The sequence below is a fragment of the Panthera tigris genome, chromosome A1 (genome assembly GCF_018350195.1).
Source record: "Panthera tigris isolate Pti1 chromosome A1, P.tigris_Pti1_mat1.1, whole genome shotgun sequence".
NCBI classification, from domain to species: domain Eukaryota; kingdom Metazoa; phylum Chordata; class Mammalia; order Carnivora; family Felidae; genus Panthera; species Panthera tigris.
In genome coordinates, this window is record NC_056660.1 from 216571745 (window position 1) to 216590257 (window position 18513).

The 18513-nt window shown below is 36.0% G+C and overlaps 1 protein-coding gene across 1 annotated transcript in view; it reads left to right on the top strand.

Annotated features, from left to right (window-relative positions):
- The window catches only part of CDH9 (cadherin 9), a 176728-nt gene that overhangs the window by 19281 nt on the left and 138934 nt on the right, over positions 1-18513 (top strand). The window contains exon 3 of the mRNA XM_042997256.1: positions 1564-1678. The gene's annotated coding sequence lies outside the window, so the exon portion shown is untranslated. The remainder of the gene's footprint in view (positions 1-1563; positions 1679-18513) is intronic.

An 18513-nucleotide genomic window follows, 5' to 3' on the forward strand; every position in this document is an offset into this window, starting at 1 on the left:
AGTTAAATTAGTAACATACTTATTTCTTTAAATTATACAAACATAGTTTGCATGTGTGTCTTCAAATTCTAGGAAATTCTGAATATACCATTTACTTTTTCAGAATGACATCTTTTCCTTGAGTTTTATGATTTATATTGTAAGAAATTAATATATGGGGCAGGTGAGTGGCTCAGTCAGTTAAGCATCCAACTTCAGCTCAGGTCATGATCTCGCAGTTCATAAGTTCAAGCCCCGCATCAGGCTCTGTGCTGACAGCTCAGAGCCTGGAGCCTGCTTTGGATTCTGTCTCCCTCTCTCTCTGCTCCTCCCCTGCTCACATTCTGTCTCTGTCTCTGTCTCTCTCTCTCTCAAAAATAAATCAACATTAAAAAAAAATTAAAAAAAGAAATTAATATAGAAGTATATATTTTCTAAAAAAAATGTATATCTATCTATCTATCTATCTATCCAAATATGATTTTATATTCAAATTTACTCACTATGATGATTCTATGCTATTCCTCTGGATTATAACATAGAGTTAAAAGCTTTCCACCTATGTTGTATTCTTAGTACATCATGTGCATAATTTGAAATAATAATTTTGCTAAAATTTCCATCCAAATGGAGAATTATATGTCAGTTGGGGTTACTGGAAAGAATATGGATTCTGGAGTCTTAGAAAAACAGTTTCCAAGTACTGGATTCAAGACTGCCTATTACAGGAACTTTCTCTCCTTCAGTTGTTTTTTTTCTTTCTTTTTCTTTTTTTGTTTTTAATCTTGCATTGAAAGGTGGTTAGGATAATTAGAGAAATTTTATTTAAGGCACTAAATATATCATACCAATATTGCTTAAGAAATCTAATGTGTTACACTCTTTATTCACATGGTCATTTATTTATTTATTTTTTACCTAACAAATATTAATTATTACCCTCTTCTATGTACCTATTATAGTGGGAGAGAAAGGAACATAAATAATAGCAGAACAAGGAGGTTTTGCTTAAAAAGCATATAGTTTAGTGTGCCACATGTTAAACAGAAACATGCCAATGTAGAATTATGCTCAATATTTTTCGGAGCATAAAGCAGGGGTCTCCTAATTCTGCTTGTGCAGTGGAGGATAGAGAGTTAAAGAGAAAGTGATATTTGATCTATGACTTGAGGGTTGCGTATAAGTTTGTTCTTCAGGTAAATTGAGTTTATGGGTAGAATAGTCAGGGAGGGAGAGATTAAAATGAACTGGAAACTTTCTAGACAGCGGGATAAGCATATGGAGGTAAAAAATAAACCGACATATACAGCTACCTGAAAATAAGAGCACATGGCTGAGATTCAGCCATGTGTGCAAGAGATGAGATTTTATACCATAAGGAGTCACATAAGCCATCTGTAAAGCAAAGAGATAACACTAGCAGATCTGAGTCACCCCTTCCCTACTTGAGGTTAATTTAATTGAGACACCAATTTTTCTCTAGGACAATAACCAATTCAGTGCTATGATAACTTGAGATAAGGAAAGCATAAAAAGTGAACTCCACATTTATCTTAGCTTTTTTTCTGGGTGTGTTTTCCAAAGGTGCACAGGAAAATGGAATACAAGCAGAAATGCCTATATTGCTGCACGAATGAAACAGAGATTGGAAACCAAGACAGCCAGCGCAACTGAATTTTGGAGACAGGATATGAGAAAGGTAGAAATTGCATATAAGGATTCTCCGAAAGCTATATAAAAAATTTCCCTGGTGTCCTTGGCTATACATATTCAAGGCAAAACTTTGGGATGCCTAAGACAGAACAGATGCTGGGAATCTAAAGAGCCAAATGGAAATGTCAGTGTTTTCACAGTGCTGAAATATTTTGGTGTATGAACCCAGCCAGAGAGAACACTGAAGATTCTGACTATTCAGCTGAGATTGTGAAAGGCACTAGGAGAAAGATCAAATAGAAAAAAATCTGCCTTAATGGGCCTATAATCCAGTTTCAATACGATCAAGGTGATCCATGAGAATTAGACTGCACAATAGAGCAAATATCAATACTCTTCAGAAGACACCATAATCCACATTCTCAGGGCATATTATCCACAATGTTCAGTATAAACGAAAAATCTCTAGACATGTTAGGAGATAAAATAGTCTAGTGATATTCAGGTGGTGACACTGTCAATATAGCATAAAGGAACGCTTGAAAATAATCCAGATATTACAGCAAGCACAGCATCAAAACAATGAGGACTAACCTGTGAAACAGGGAAAACAGTTGACAAAATCATGTCAATAAGATGAGCTAAGACCAGGCTGGTATTAGCAAACAGAAAATGGGATTAGAACAATTGGAAACCACTTATTAGAAAATATCCTATCTGAAGCATAGAGAGGAAAAAATAATGGAAAAGAGAGACAGCATAAGAGAAATGCATATGATAAACAAAAATGAACCATCATGCAACCAAGGTTATAGAAGTAGAAGAGAGTGGGAGAATGGAACAGAAGTAATTTTTTTAAAAAATATGTTTATTTATTTTTGAGAGAGACAGAGAGACAGAGCACAAGTGGGGAAGGGGCAGAGAGAGGGAGACAGAATCTGAAGCTGGCTCCAGGCTCTGATCTGTCAGCACAAAGCCTGAGGCAGGGCTCGAACTCACGAACTGTGAGATTATGACCTGAGCCGAAATCAATGCTTAACCAACTGAGCCACCCAGGTGCCCCCAGAAGTCATTTTTAGAAGAAATATTGGGCATTAATTTTCCAAATACAAAAAGATACATTAAACCACACATTCAAAAATGTGAATAAATAAACCAGAAGAAGAAACACAGAGAAAACTACAACTTGGAAAGTCATAAGCAAATTTAGAGAATGAAATGTAAAGAGTAAATTATAAAATCAGGCAGAGAAAAAATATTATCTTTCATAATCAATAAGAAATATATAGAAACTTTGTCTCAGCAGAAGACAAAGAAATGCTATCTATAAAGTGATGAAAGAAAATAGAACAGTTAACAAGTAATTCTATATCCAGCAAAAGTATCCTTCAAAATGAAGATGATATAAAAATAGTCTCAGGAGGGGTACCTGAATGGCTCAGTCGGTTGTATCTGAATTTGTCTCAGGTCATGATCTCATGGCTGGTGAGTTCAATCCCCAAGTTAGGGTCTGTGCTAACAGCTCGGAGCCTGGACCCTGCTTCAAGATTCTGTACAATGTCTTAATGCTTTGTAAACATGTAAAATTAAAATACATAACTATGACTGCACAAAAAGTGGGCACAGGAAATAAAGTTATTCCACTATCATTATTTTTGTATTGTTTCATATGCTATAGAAATACTAATTTGTTGTCTCTCATAATAAAACATGTATTGTCGTCTCCAATACATTTTCAACTTCTAAGATAACCAGCAGAGGATAGTGATAAATGACACAGCAAAAAACTAGTAGAAGACAGAAAAATGAAATAATTGACATTTACAAAATATCTAATATAAGGAATGACAAGAAAAGAAGAATAAAGGAGAAAGTAACAGGGATGTCTGGGTGGCTATGTGGGTTTAGCGTCTGACTCTTGGTTCGGCTCAGGTGGTGATCTCACAGTTGGTGAGTTCGAGGGCCACTCAGGCCCTGCACTGACAGTGCGAAGCCTGCTTGGGATTCTCTCTCTCTCCCTCTCTCTCTGCCCCGCTTCTGCTCGCTCATGATCTATCTCTCTCAACATACATAAATAAACTTAAAAAAGGGAGAAAGTAACAAAACAAAGAGCCATATGATAGATGTAAACCCAACTATGTGAGCAATCATATTATAAGTGAATTATCTAAACATGCCAATTAAAACACAAATATTATGGGGCACCTGGGTGGCTCAGTCGGTTAAGCGTCTGACTTCGGCTAAGGTCATGATCTCACAGTTCGTGAGTTCGAGCCCCACGTTGGGCTCTGTGCTGACAGCTCAGAGCCTGGAGCCTGCTTCACATTCTGTGTCTCCCTCTCTCTCTGCCTCTCCCCTACTTGTGCACGCGCTCTCTCTCTCTCTCTCTCTCAAAAATAAATAAAATGTAAAAAAGAATAAAACACAAAACACAAATATTATGAGACAGGATTTGAAAACAGATAACTCAAAATGTTTTAAAGACATACACACATTTAATGTATTTAATTATATATGAAGCTGACAGATCCAGAGTCATTCCCTACTCTAAGCATGTGTAATATACAAAGCAGGAATCTAACACTGATGACATTACTAATGCAATTGTTTTACCACGCTTTTCTCAGCCATAAGTCAGGAGATGTGCTCTCCTGTGGCACATTGCATAGGTTCAGGACATACAATTTATATTTCCTCCTTTGTCTTTCTCTATAAACATGTTGGTAGATTCTCTTTTCTCTACATGCAAGAAAGTGATTTTTCTCCATCATCTTGTCCTTGCCACGTTTTCACATGTTAATATTCCATGACCAGGTTTTGTCAACATTAGCTGTCAGTGTTAGTCTAGTATCTCAAAGTGAAAAAAACCAAACAGACATCTGAGACTTGAGCTGTGAGTGAACAGATACAAACCAAATGCTAATGTGGGCCTGGAAGTCAAACAGACACCATCAAATAAGATGATACCTGTAGGCCACTGGAACCAGAATTCCTAAAATGACCAGAGCCTTCTCCCCAGTGATGCACTTCCATGTGTTTTAAAAGCAAAAATTCCAAATTTGACACCAGCGACATAAACCTAGTTCTCTATAGCAATGTCATTGTCTCCTTTGGTCCTCACAGAGCTCCTATGATTATTGCCTCATTTGTTGGGCGAAAACAGGCTGTGAGACATGAGTAGCTTGCTCAAACTCACACCTTTAGTACACAGAAAACTTGGAATTATTATCGAAATTATTAAAGCCATTCCTCTGAAAGATGGAAGACACAGCAAAAATCAGACAAATGTGCTCGGAACGTGTAATCTGATGTTTTCGTGTATGGCACACTAGAAATAACAAGTATCAGAAAAAAACAAATTTGGGTTCAATCACAACTGTGCCACCTGCTGGTTATGTGATTTGGCCATTATACTTGACCATTTCTGAGCCTACATGTAAGATGAGAAAACTCAGGCATGCTTTTTTATATTACTGTGGACTTGCAATGAGGTAAATTTAAGAAGTCCCTAATGGAATAACCATCATAGTTGGTCTTCAAGCTATGGCAGTTTCACTGTTAAAAAACAAGACCAATTATACTTAAAACACAAGTACAGTCTAGTACTTCTGTGTATATTTTTCATTTTAAGACCTAAAATTAATACATAGGTATTAAAATATTAATCTCAACAACACAGAATTGTTGACTAATGTTACATTTCCTTTTGTGGTGTGTTTATAATAGTTGTTAATCTACTTTTGCTTGTTAAATTATTTTGCTGTATAAAGTTAATCATACTTTACAGATAATGAAGTGATTGCAGAGGGCTCTTTCTTTTAGTAAAAAAAATTAAAAAAAAAACAAAAAAACTGAGGTCTTATATATTAACTGATTGGCTAAATTAAAAATCTGACAGCACCCTTCATGAGCCAAACCATATGCCAGGCAGGTAATGATATATGTGTTGGTGATGTCACAGTGTGTAAATAAGGAAAGTTTTTAGCCTCTAAGGAACTTACAGTCTGATGGCTGAAGGTGGACCTGTCAACAGCAAATACAAAACACAGAAATAAATATATACCCACTAGTGATATCTGAAGAGGGGCATACAAGAAGGAGGCCTTCACTGAAGGAAGGACACTTTCACAGAGGTGAAATTGAAAAAAAAAAACAACAACAACAGAGAACAGAAAGATTTTCTCGCAGAAGGAATAATGTATGAGAAATATGAAAAACAGGCAAACAAAACATGATATACTCAAGAAAGTATGGAAAATTCCATTTACCTTGAGTACTGCATGTTGGGGTGGGAAGGACCGGAATCTAAAGTCTTATGAGATCTCTAGACGTCACGCACTTAAACCTCCTGAACATAACCAGGGGCTGAATTTGTAAGCCCATTCTCAAATCAGCTCCTGAGCCCATGATTGTTATCTGACCATTCTGCTTATTGGAATCACAAGGGGAGCTACTGAAATTGCCAGGGTTTGGGCTTTACCCTAGAACAACTGAATCAGAATCTCAGGAAGAGAAGTCTACACTCACCTGATTCTCATGTGTGACCAGGGCCAGGAACCACTGAGCTAGTTACTCCAACCAGGGTAAGATGCTAATAGACAGTACGTTAGAGTAAAAAAGTCTTTCCTGTTTATTGGTTTAAGAAGAAACTGTCTCAAGGTCATTTTCAGTCTTCAGGGTTCTAAGGTATTCTTTTGGTTTCTTAAGAGAAAAAACTCAGACATTCTACTTTGGTATTTCGGTGTTTCTAGCAAAGTACTGTGTGTGTGAAGGTATTCTTTAAGTCTGCTTATTTATGAAGATGATGTTAAAGTCACTGTTTAACTCAGAGCTTTCGATCTTTTATTGGGTCTTGGCTGTGCACTTAAGATATATATATGTCTTTTTAAAATATATTAATTATAATTTTTGTGCAATTTGTTCAACTCATGTGTATTACAATCACATTATAATACAATGTGTTGATCTATAGTACATTATAAAACATACAATGTAACAATTTGCCGTGATGAAATAGAGAACAATTTAACAATATTTTAAAATTAAAACCTCCAAATGAAAAATAAAAGGACTGTATAAATTAGACTTTTAGATTTTAATATAAATTAGATTTTTATCTTCAAAAGACTTGGTAAAAAACAAAAGGACTATCATTAGCTGGAAGCTTTGCAAGGCATTTACATTAAGGCATGGATGGAAGTACCTTTACAAACCACCTACCAGAGGTGCCTAGGTGGCTCAGTCGGTTAAGTGTCCAACTTTGGCTCAGGTCATGATCTCACAGCTTGTGAGTTTGGGCCCCGAAGCAGGCTCTATGTTGACAGCTCAGCGTCTGGAACCTGCTTTAGATTCTGTGTCTCCCTCTCCCCCCCCCCCCTTAAAACACCCGTCTGCTCACATTCTTTCTCCCTCTCTCTCTCAAAAAATTAAAATAAAGAGTTAAAAAAAATTTATAAACCACTTACTAGAAATTGCTGTTTACTAAATCGAAGCATGGCACACACTGAGAAGTAACCATTAGCTTACTTATTGGGAAACATTTTTCTTTCTTTAATATTCCATAATTTCTGCTATTTGCATGTGCAGATTATTACAAAGCTCTTTGATTTAAGGGTCGATATTTCTAGGATTTAAATTGTAAATACCAGGCTTTTCAATATCCAAGTCTCTCAATTCATATTTTTCTTGTGAAATTTTGTGATGCAAATGGCATTACTTTTTGTTCTTCCATTTGTTAATACACTAAACCTAAACAGAGAACCTATATTACTCAGAAAACTGAACACAGATATGTTATTTCACTCCTTCCCAACTACAACAACAAAAAACCAAAACAAGCAAATAAACAAACCAAAGATATTCCACGGGAGGGAATCGCAGACAAGGAGAAGATAGTAAATCAATTTCAGAAGCTTGAAAGCAGATGAAGAAGTGTTTTACCAAGAAAAACAAATCTAAAATTTTCAATTGTAAAAGCTTATATAAACTTTATAAAAAGAAAATGTCCATAAATATGAAATAGAAAAGTGTGTTTAGTAGCCTTTGAAACAATGTTTATCAATAGATTTGTAGAAATGCCCACAATATATTATTAAGTAGAAAAGCAAGATGAAGAAACGTGAATCAAATGTGCTGTTTATTTTTAATTATAACACTAAAGGTAACATATAAACAACATAGGTCATAGGGAGAGAGCGATAAATAGAGAAAAAGACATAGATACAGAGAGACGAAGACGGATACATAGGTACAGATAATAGATTTTTAAATATGATTACATAAGGTATGAAAAATTTTACAAGAATTTGTTAATGTCAGTACCTAGACTGAGAGAAGGGGTAGTCAAAGCAGAAAGCAACATGAATGGGACAAAAAAAGAGGAAAAAAAGTATTAAAATGAAAATTTTAAGGTATCCGTAATAAAAATAATACACAAGATATGATCCCGTTAATTAAAAATTAATTGTGTGAGTGATTTCAGTTGCATGCTAAGTGATAACAATAGAAATTTTATTTGTGTGTATTCAAGAGATTTTATTCTCTGGCTTTTAAGATAAACATAGTGTTTATGTACAAGTTTATAACAAAACTATTTTAACTAAAAATAAAATAAGTGACAGTGTTTTTATTAAACTTTAATTTTGTTGGAAACTTACATATAACACATAACATACCATTTACTGGCAAACTACTCTGTGCTTTCCCATGTGCTAAAAAGATGCAAAGATGAATAAAACCCTAGGGTTTTTAAAAATACATCTTCCTTTAATGTAGGTGTCAGTGTAATTTTTGTTATAACATGTTCTTTTTAGAATAGTTATCTGACTAACATCATCTGGAAAAGCGTTTGTAAGTATTTCCAAAGATTACCCATGAGCCAGAAAAATAATCTTTAAAGTATGTTTAATACTTATAAATCATTTATAAATTGGAATGTTTTTCCTAACCTAGTTCCTTACTAGAACTTATGCTAAATCTAGATACGTGTTTCTTACATATTATATTAAAAAATCTCTTTGGCAAGGATAAACATCTTAGATAGAATTCTATACTGTGTAGAAACTTTGAGGATGAGAAATACATCTAGAGGATACACAATATTCCAGTTAGCTTTGCCCATTAGTGCCTGAGTTGTCATGCACTGTGTGGTCAGCAGGCAATTGAAGGAGGCTGTACAATAAGTATAGTGCTTAGAAGGATGCGCATGAAACTTAAAGAGAATTGGTCTCTACTCTAGGTTCTAACAACTGCCTAGGCAAATGGATTTTGAGGAATAACTTTCCTGGCCATCAGTTTTCTTGCACTATATCAAGAAAAACCAAAATCCATCTGGTAGAGTTGTTTAAAGACATTTATAAAAAGGGTGCAGTTAATGCAAGTATACAATAAATTATAGTGTTGTTATTCCTAAAATTAGTGGTATCATTATTACTAGTGATAGCAGTAGCAGATGTAATGTTGGTCACAATAGTATTCACGTAATAAGTTTAACCATAATTGGGTTTTTGAGAAAAAATGGTGGAGGACTTGTATAAGCCACCTATGTTGTGCATGGCTTATAGATATCCAAGGACAGACTTCAAGGATACTGTGAAGTTCCTAAACTTTCATCTTCTGAGTCAGGTCTGGAATATGTCAAGATTCTCTGAACTATGAAGAAAGAACAAAGAGCAACTAAAACAGTAACTCTGACTCTCAAATTCTACTTCAGCTGCATTATTTGCTGTATATGGATCACTCCATGACCCCAGAGTCTGCCCCTGGTCCATATTTTGTTGCCACAGACATAATATAAATCTTTTTCTTTATCATTTTTTCAACATTCTCTAGCAGAAGTGTTACTTTCTAGAGGCAATGCATATATAGTCATCGAGTGAGAACTGAACCAGAGGGTAAGCAATGGAGTAGTTTTGATAATTGCCCTTAGGATCAAACATGAATGGGCAGAGAAGTAAGAATCTCAGAGGAGAGACAAACATTAAAAATGATGTGGGGCTGATGGATGAGAAGTCCTGAAAGGGAGGTAGAATTTCTGGCATCAAGGCAACAGAGAGAGTGACTTGGAAGTACAAGTTTGAATACCAAAATTGGGATTTTTGAAAAAAAATATACGCATATCATTTTTGATAGTAACAAGTCTAGGTATTAAGTTTTAAGTTAGGAGCAAACACCAGGTACAAGGTAAGGTTTACCCAGGAAAAAACAATCTTACAGTGAGAAAAATCAATATAATCTTGCTATGGTCTGACTATTTGTGTTTTCCCATAATTCATATGTTGACATCCTAATGCCCAAGATAATGCTGTCAGGACGTAGGGCCTTTAGGCAGTGATTAGGTCATGAAGGTGGAGCCCTAATCAAAAAGAAGAGTGCCTTTGTAAAAAGAACAGAGATTGATCCCTCACCCCTTCCACCACATGAAGATATAGCAAAAAGATGCAAAGCAAGCTCTCTCCAGACACCAAATCTACTGACACCTTAGTCTTGAACTTCCAGCCTCCAGAACTGTAAGAAACAAATTTATGTTGTTTATAAACCACCGAGACAATAGTATTTTGTTGCAACAATCCAAAGCGGCTGAGACAAATCTTTTTATTGCCTTGGCTTTCTCCATCTCACAGAGAGGGTTGTTTCATCTGGGAACCCTAGGTAATCATTCAAAAGAGAATCCATGTCCCAGGAGGGGCCTGTGGGGCACCAGGTCCTTTGATTTTTCTGGTTGAGATAGGCCACATGGATGAAAAGATCATTCTCTCTCCTCTGACTTTGTCCTCTACTGACATCCATTTACCAATCATAAAAGGCAAATAGAAATCTAGTAGCCTTTCATCTGGATCCAGTTTTGTTTTACTGAGTCAACTCATTGCTATTCTACCCTGAGGCACAGAATGAGAAGAGCTATCAGGGTTCCACAGGTTTTTTCTCTTCTAGATAGGGTATGACGATAAGGCTACAGCTGAAAAGGAGAGGAGGAAATAATCATTGGAAATGGAAAAATCAAGAGGAGTCAAAGTGTTGTGTAAATCAGGTAAGTGGTTGCTTAATTTAAGAATGATGAGAGGGGTTCTCAGGCAGTTAAGCGTCTGACCCTTGATTTTGGCTCAGTTCATGATCCCACAGTTCTTGAGATTGCACACCACATCAGATTGTATGCTGAAAGTGCTGAACCTACTTGGGATTCTCTCTCCTTTCTCTGCTCCTCCTCCACTTGTGCTCATTCTCTTTCTCTCTCTCTCTCTCTCTCCCAAATAAGTAACTAAACATTAAAAAAAAAAAAAGAATGATGAGAGTAGTGGCCAAAAATCAAAACAACAGCAACAACAACATAATAATGGAGGAGGAGGAAGCAAAGGAATGGTAGAAGAAGGAGAGGAAGAGGAAGAAGAAAAAGTGAGGCACCTGGGTGGCCCAGTCAGTTAAGCATCTGACCTCGGCTCAAGTCATGATCTTACCATTCCTGAGTTCAAGCCCCGTGTCGGGCTCTGTGCTGACAGCGCAGAGCCTGGAGCCTGTTTCAGATTCTGTGTCTCCCTCTCTGTCTCTTCTCTCCCCCACCCATGCTCTCTTTCTCTCTCTTTCTCTCTCTCAAAAATAAATACACATGAAAAAAATTTTAAAGAAAAAGAAGGAGAGCAGGAGAAACTAAACCAAGTACTATACTCAGCTTCAATGAATGAGTAATAATCATCTCACTTTTAACTGATTTCAACAAGGAGAGTTAGGCATGATAAAATCTATGGCATGTATGGGTAAAGAGGTGAGGAAGAATGGTCTAGCAGTGACAAGCAAGGAGACAATTCATCAATTCATTCTAACTCTAGGTCCTATGGTACATGGACTATGGGAGTAATATCTCTCATGTGAGAAATATGAAACAGAAAAGAATCTTCAGACAATAGCTATCTTTGAGTTAGAGCTGGGAATTGAAAGGAATGTCCAAAGCAAAGGCTCAGGACACAATTTTCTGATGTTAAAACAGATTCACCAGTGGGTATAACTGGTCTGAGGGAATTTTGATGAGATGTGGGGAGATCTCAAAGCACATTGTGACAAGAATCATGGGGAAATGACAGGGAAACTTCAACTTAGAGAGGACATGATGTAAGGAGGAACGTGAGCAGTGACCAGACTAATATTGACAGCGTGTTAGGCTAAAAGAGGGAATAATTCATAAATTTTGCTCCATCCTGATTACAGTTTAATCTCTAGATTATAGAAGCAAATTCTTGGTTTCAAGGTCTTGTGGGGGTTAGTCTTAACAGTGGCAGGCAACAGATGTTCTACAAAGATTTGAGCTGGGAAGAGGTGAGCAGTTCTCAGCTGTTGGTTTTAAATTCCAGGGTGGTCTTAGGAATGGTGTCATAGCCCAGGACACTTCTCACAGTTGTCCCAGTTCAATACCATGTCTTCATGGTCCTCTCTGAACACTGAAGGGCCAATTGTGTGCTCAACAACTCACTTTAGCATAAAATTCATTTTATTCATTAATTCATCTTGTTATTTTCCATTTCAGTGCAAGATAAACTAGCATTATGACTACTTGACTTTTTCAATATTTCTTTCTCAACAGTCTAAAATTACTAAAATTGAAAAGGAAAATATTTGGAGTTGTCTACGTGGCAGGGTAAATACGTTCCAGTACCAATTCTAATGTGGAGGCAGGGAGATTCACCACACCAACATGTAATTCTGGGACACCAGTTGGTTGTCCTATAATTTAACTTAATTATGACACTATCTATCTGAAAGTTGCATCATATTCCACAGGTTAAGGGTTCAGTTCCACAAGATTGCCTCCTTCCTCCCCCATTCCTTTCAGATGCAAGTAACAAATTCAGGCTCTAACCTTTACTTCTGACCAAGCTGCTTCCTCTTGTTCAGAAATAAGGCCCCACCTTAGGTTCAAGGGCTCAGGGAACTGAGACTAACATTTTATTTTCTAGATCACCAGTTTTTTAAAAAAGGATATAACTCAAGAAGAGACAGATGGAAGAGATACAGAAGGCATGGAACCCATGACCCATCCCAATGTGCCACTCTCCCAAATCTCTAGGTGTTCCCTAACCCAGAAGCTCTCTGAACCCTGCCTGTGCTTTTGGGTTTTATGGAGACTTCTTTACATAGGCAGGACTGATAAAGTCATTGCTCATTGGCGATTGATTCAACCTCTACCCCCACCCCTCTCCCAAGAAATCAAGGGTGTAGGACTAAAAGTTCTAACCTTCTAATCACATGGTTGGTTCTCCTGGCAACCAGCCCCCATCCTTTGTGGTGTTAGAAAAGTCATCTAATTAACATAACAAAAGACAACTTTATGCTCTCATCGCTTTGGAAATTTCAAAGGTTTTAGGAGCTCTGCGCCAGAAATATGGATGAAGACTAAATATTTATGTTTTATAATGAATCACAATATCACAAGGATAAAGAGTTGCTTTGAACAGCATTAAATAGGTGGAGCCCTTGAGTATGGAGATGCATTACATTCAAATAAAAAGAAAATTAAAAAAATTCAAAGACATGTTTTCTTTTTTGTTTTGTTTGTTTTGTTTTCATATGGGACATTTGTTGCTGGTTGAAACGGGGAGAACCTGGGCCCTGAGGCCTTAACCCAGCCATCCCTAGGATGTCACCAGAGACTCTTGCTCTTGTCAGGAGAAAGAATTCAAGGACAGACACAACATGGGGGAGAGTGACAAGGGCGGGAAAGTTTATTAAAGCAAAAGTACACTTTCCAGATGTGAAAGCACGTGAGCTTGAGAGACAGAGAGACAGAGAGAGAGCTGCATCCCAGGGATTCAGGTTTGTATCTTTTATCCACAGTTATTAACAAAGGGTGGAATCTGCCTTACTTGAGGCCGGGATTCCTTGGAAGGAGGTTTCCATACTTTTTCTTCCTTATTTGGTTAGGGGTTTCCTGTTTCCTGTCATGGCATCGTGGGCCTGTCTGGTTTCATCCAGCCTCTTGTGGTCCTGTTTTGGACTGATGCCAGGACAGGCCTTGGACTTTCCCTGATAGCTGGCCATGCCTTGCTCTTTGCTAGCCTCATTAATTGGCTCTTCTGACACATTTACAGTACCAAATGATTAAGAAAAGTTAGCTTATGCTAAAATAATCTTGGAAAGAATAATTCAAATAATATTTTACATTTACTGTTAATGATTTTGATGTGTGAGTATATCAGAAGGGAAAATATACTCCTACTATAAATAATAAGAATGAGTAATATTTTTGTGCAAACCTGTTGCTAAATATTCATAAACATTATTTTAAGAATTAAAATGTTTTATTTAATATAGATTTCTACTTCTACATGAAAATTTACAAGTAGCTATACATACGATACAAAATAATTTTCCAAAATTCCATGGTTTAGGCCCTCTGTTTTCAAATGCTTCATAATCATTATGAAAAAGAAGAAAAGAGCAGAAGATTCCTGATAGCACAACCATAACCATTTTTTTAATGTGGTAAAAATGCTCCCTCCCCACTTTCTCTAGAAGTAGTAAAAATAACTTCAAATCAGGTAACAATAGAATGCTTGTTGGACTGTAGTTTCAGACAAAACAGGTTTTTTCTTACAGTTGGGTTTGAAATGAAATCTATTCAACTTTAGGGATTTAAAGCTTGTATTTGTGAATATTTATGTTAAACTATGATAAAACATTTTGTTTGGTTCTTTTTCCCACTTTACATACACTACTTTATCTCAGAATTAACAAAGAGACTTCTATAATATACACTTTTATTTAAAGTAACAAGTAGAGCTGGAAGAAATGAGTATAAAAGAGTGTGTGAATTTTATATTAAATATCTTTGCCTCAAGAAAACACTCTTAGCCTCCATGAAGAATTCACTAAGCTGTTCTTAACCACTTGGATCCATCTAGCCCTGGATAATATGCATAAAGCTTTATTTCTGTTTTCTGTTCTTTCATTTGTAGATGAGCAAAATGAAGTCCGTTTTTTTTTTTTTTTGCCCATTTCCTACACTTGAAATTCACAATTATTTAAAAACCTTGTACTCCAAGTTCAATTACCATATATTAGTAGTGCCATGTTTTATTTTGGGATATGTAAAACTTTATTTTCTAAGTATTTGTTTTCCCTTTTAAGAAATGAACTTCCATAGTGCACATGCCACAAATAGGCGGCTCTATAATCTATATTTTATAGATAAATGTCACTGTTGGGGTGGGAGGTGGCAATTTTATTTTTATTTTCTATTGTCAGTTTTCCTTTGAAGCATCAAATAGGATATTGATATTTTTTGGCACTTAAGCTATTTACTTATTGTGACTTAACGAGCCGTTATAAAGTGAGCCATATTCCCACCGTGCATTTCATACAACTATTACTAGAACTTCTTTTCAGAAGGATTTATCTACTAATCAATATCCTTCTTATTGTGCCATTTCCAGAAGTACTAAAGAGACTTCTCTTCTGAAACAGGGTTTGACTCTCTCGTGTTTTACTCTCTCTAATAATGTACAGTGTATAACAGTGAATCTAACAGGTGGACCATGTAAGTTCTTGTGATGTGTCTATGGTCACAATTAATTTTGACATTTCTGGACAAGGTGAACCCCCCGCCCCCTCCAATTGCATTATCAAATAAAAATCAGGGTTGCAGAAATTTGAAATTGTATTTGAAATCATTCCCTTGCTTAAAAAGAACACATTAGGACGTCAGTTATTAGATGTTTTTAAATCGCTGTTTTTGAAAGGTAATTTTAGTTTATAAACTCAGTGACAGATAACAATTCATGATCAATGATAAATGCGATCTGGATTCTTTCTCTTCATTTTCGTAAACTTGAAATTGTGGTACTGAACTGAAATAGGTAGTCGTGAATTCTGCAGGGACTGTAGCCAAAATTTCTTTTGAGCAGAAGCATTCTCCATGGGATACATGTTTTCCATAGATGATTTACAGGTTACAGACACGCTGTGACCTCTCTCCCAATTGCAAACAGATTAAGCAGGGCTGATTAACCGAGACTAAAAACACTGGGTTATTTTCTCCGGTGGGGGTCTTTGACAAAGCCCTCCTCTCTGAACCCTCCGACTTCATTCGCTTGCAAATCGCTGTGCCTGAACAGGTCTTCCTCCCCCAGCCCCAACCCTTGAGCCCTGCAGCGCCATCAGCGGCAATATCTTCCTACGTGAGGGACGTCTCTTATTAATCAGAAACGCTGAATGGAAACCAATCAGACAGAGAGTTTCTTTGGCTTCAGCTTTCTGCCTGTCTGAGTTAAAAGTGATGCTCGGAGAGGGAGGCACACTGAGATGCATGAAGCTTCAGCTGTGAAGATACTATAAAAAGAGAAGAGTAGGAACGAGACAGAAGCAACACCGGAATTGTCAGTGCCGAGCAGGGCTAAACTCAGTTCCGCTACTAACCAAGGTAAATGCTATTTACTTTACCTGACTATACAATCTATTCAGTTTTTGCTTTCTTATACTGAAGTAGTACAAATACTGCTTTTCTCCTAGTTGCTTTATTTTGCACTCTCTCTCTCTCCTTCCCTCAACATTTGTTGGGAAACAGGTAAGAATTTATTTTGTAGTATTTGAATAAGATATTAAGATGCTCAGTGAAAAAAACTAGCAATGCTTGCTTCATATTTTACTTTTACAAAACAGATACCTATCTAAGCTCTTTTCATCGTGCTAAAATTTGCACATGGAGCATTATTATAAAAATAAAACTAAACTTCACATTGCGTTTGTTGATTTGGAGGGGTGTTGAATTACTCACATTAATGTGTTTATGTATGCTATTATTATATTAATTTGAAATGGTCTCCTGGCTTTCTCATAACTTTTGGTTCCAAAATGTGAGTCAGAACTGTCAAAAATAAAGGCATCTTTATTCATCATTGAATAAATAATTTCTTTAGTTTTAATATTAAAATAAAATAATATATAAACAGTACAAATAACACATGTAGAGATGGACAGACATAGGCTGTCAGGATTAAGGTGATCACTATACCTCGCAAAGAAGATTTCTCCACATATTTATGGCTCTCACTCAAGTCAACATTCTGAATGTGCACCTCTGTTGGCTATAATTGCTCTCCATTATCACAGGCAAATGTATCTTAATAGAGTAAAGACTGGATGAAAATCACAGAAGGGAGAGCATCAAAGGCAAAATTGGCATGTTTTTTTGAAATGATATGGAAAATGCAATGATTTGATCAAGCATTGTTTTATTTTTCTTTGCATACTCAACATAACCATTCATATCAATTAAATTCTTAAGCACATTAATTTCAAAAAAAGCATGATGAATTTCAACTACAAGGTTGTCAGCATTCTATAGTATTGACACTTAGATACTGGTAACAGTGTGTGTTCTCAGAATCTAATTTGAAAACCAAAGGTGCACTAAAAGAAAGGTGATCACCTGTAGTAAGTAGCTAAGTTCACATTTATTTGTATGATCAACTTTTGATGAGAATGTAGTGGACTATAGATCTGAGGAGAAATTGGAGGTCTTTTCTGAAGATCTGTTGTCATTTAATATTTTATGTTATAGACCTATGAGATTACTAATAATAAAGATATTTTTCCACAAGGTTTTCCAAATCTATGTAGCACAAAAAATTAATGATTTCATGACAGGAAAAAGTGGTAACTTTTGCATGGCAGGAAGAAATCTTCATTTGGCTCTTTATCTATGGAATAAGAAGAGTTACCCATCTTCAGCCATAGCTGACTAAAAAAGAATTTGATCATTCAGTGCTCTTAACTGGAAAAGAAATGTGTTTAAAATCTACTGCATTCAGTGGAGAATAAATCCTATTTTCATTGCCTGCTTCATTGCCTAGGCGATGCTATGTCACATGTAGAACACATTTGTGTAACCATGAATCTGGCTAATCCAAGTTTGAACAGTAGATCTTTTAAAAGATAAAGAAAATGAAATAGGACGTTGTTTCAGCACATAGTAGCAAAGAACTTAGACATAACAGGAGCAGCATGCATTTGTGGTCTTGGCATCAAACACAGGAATTCAACCGAAGTTTTCACAAAGAAAGAGTACGAAATAACTATATGCCCTTAATAGATGTATCCTGAGATGTTGAAATACTGTCAACTTTGTAGTTGCTTGTTTTGAAAAATGAGAAAATGTAAGGTAAAGTGCATGGTACGAGCAAATCTAATTCTGAGAATAATGAATAGAAAAATGCTTCAGGGGAAGCAGATAGTAGTATCAATTTGAAAGTAATTCTCTAACTTTAAGTCAGATAGATTTGGTAAGACTAACAAGACAAGTCATCTAAGATAACATTATTTTCTGGGATGAAAAAATATGCCTTTCCCTTTATTACATTAGCTGATAGCTTTTAAGATAATTTTGAAATGGTCTTGCATAATTACTCACCAATGTTGTATTCATTGCATATTTGAAGTAAAAATGTATTGTACCATTGCCTATGTGTAGCAAGATCACAATATCAAAGTTGGCTTTGAAATGATCTTTTTAAATGTTGTGTTGTTTGACTTGATACATTTCATGTTGGATCAGAAGCTCTTCTGAATGTCACCTTCCATGAAGAGATTTCATTTGGTATTTTCCTACAACCCCTGTATATACAAAGTTTAGTCTCTGAAGTGTCCCTTCTATGGTGCATTCACCAACTGGGATTTAAAAAACAATAACCGGAGAAATTTTTTCCACTGGCTTACCTCTCTTTAGACATAGTGATTTGAAGTACATACGCCTTTTCTATAATATTTGCACAATGTATAGGTGGAGTTAATCAGAATGCTTTGGACAATGCTTCAAATTGTTTAACATAAAATATATGAGTAATATGGCAATATATTGTATGCAGGAAAGTATAAATTTAGATGAAAGTTAATATAAAG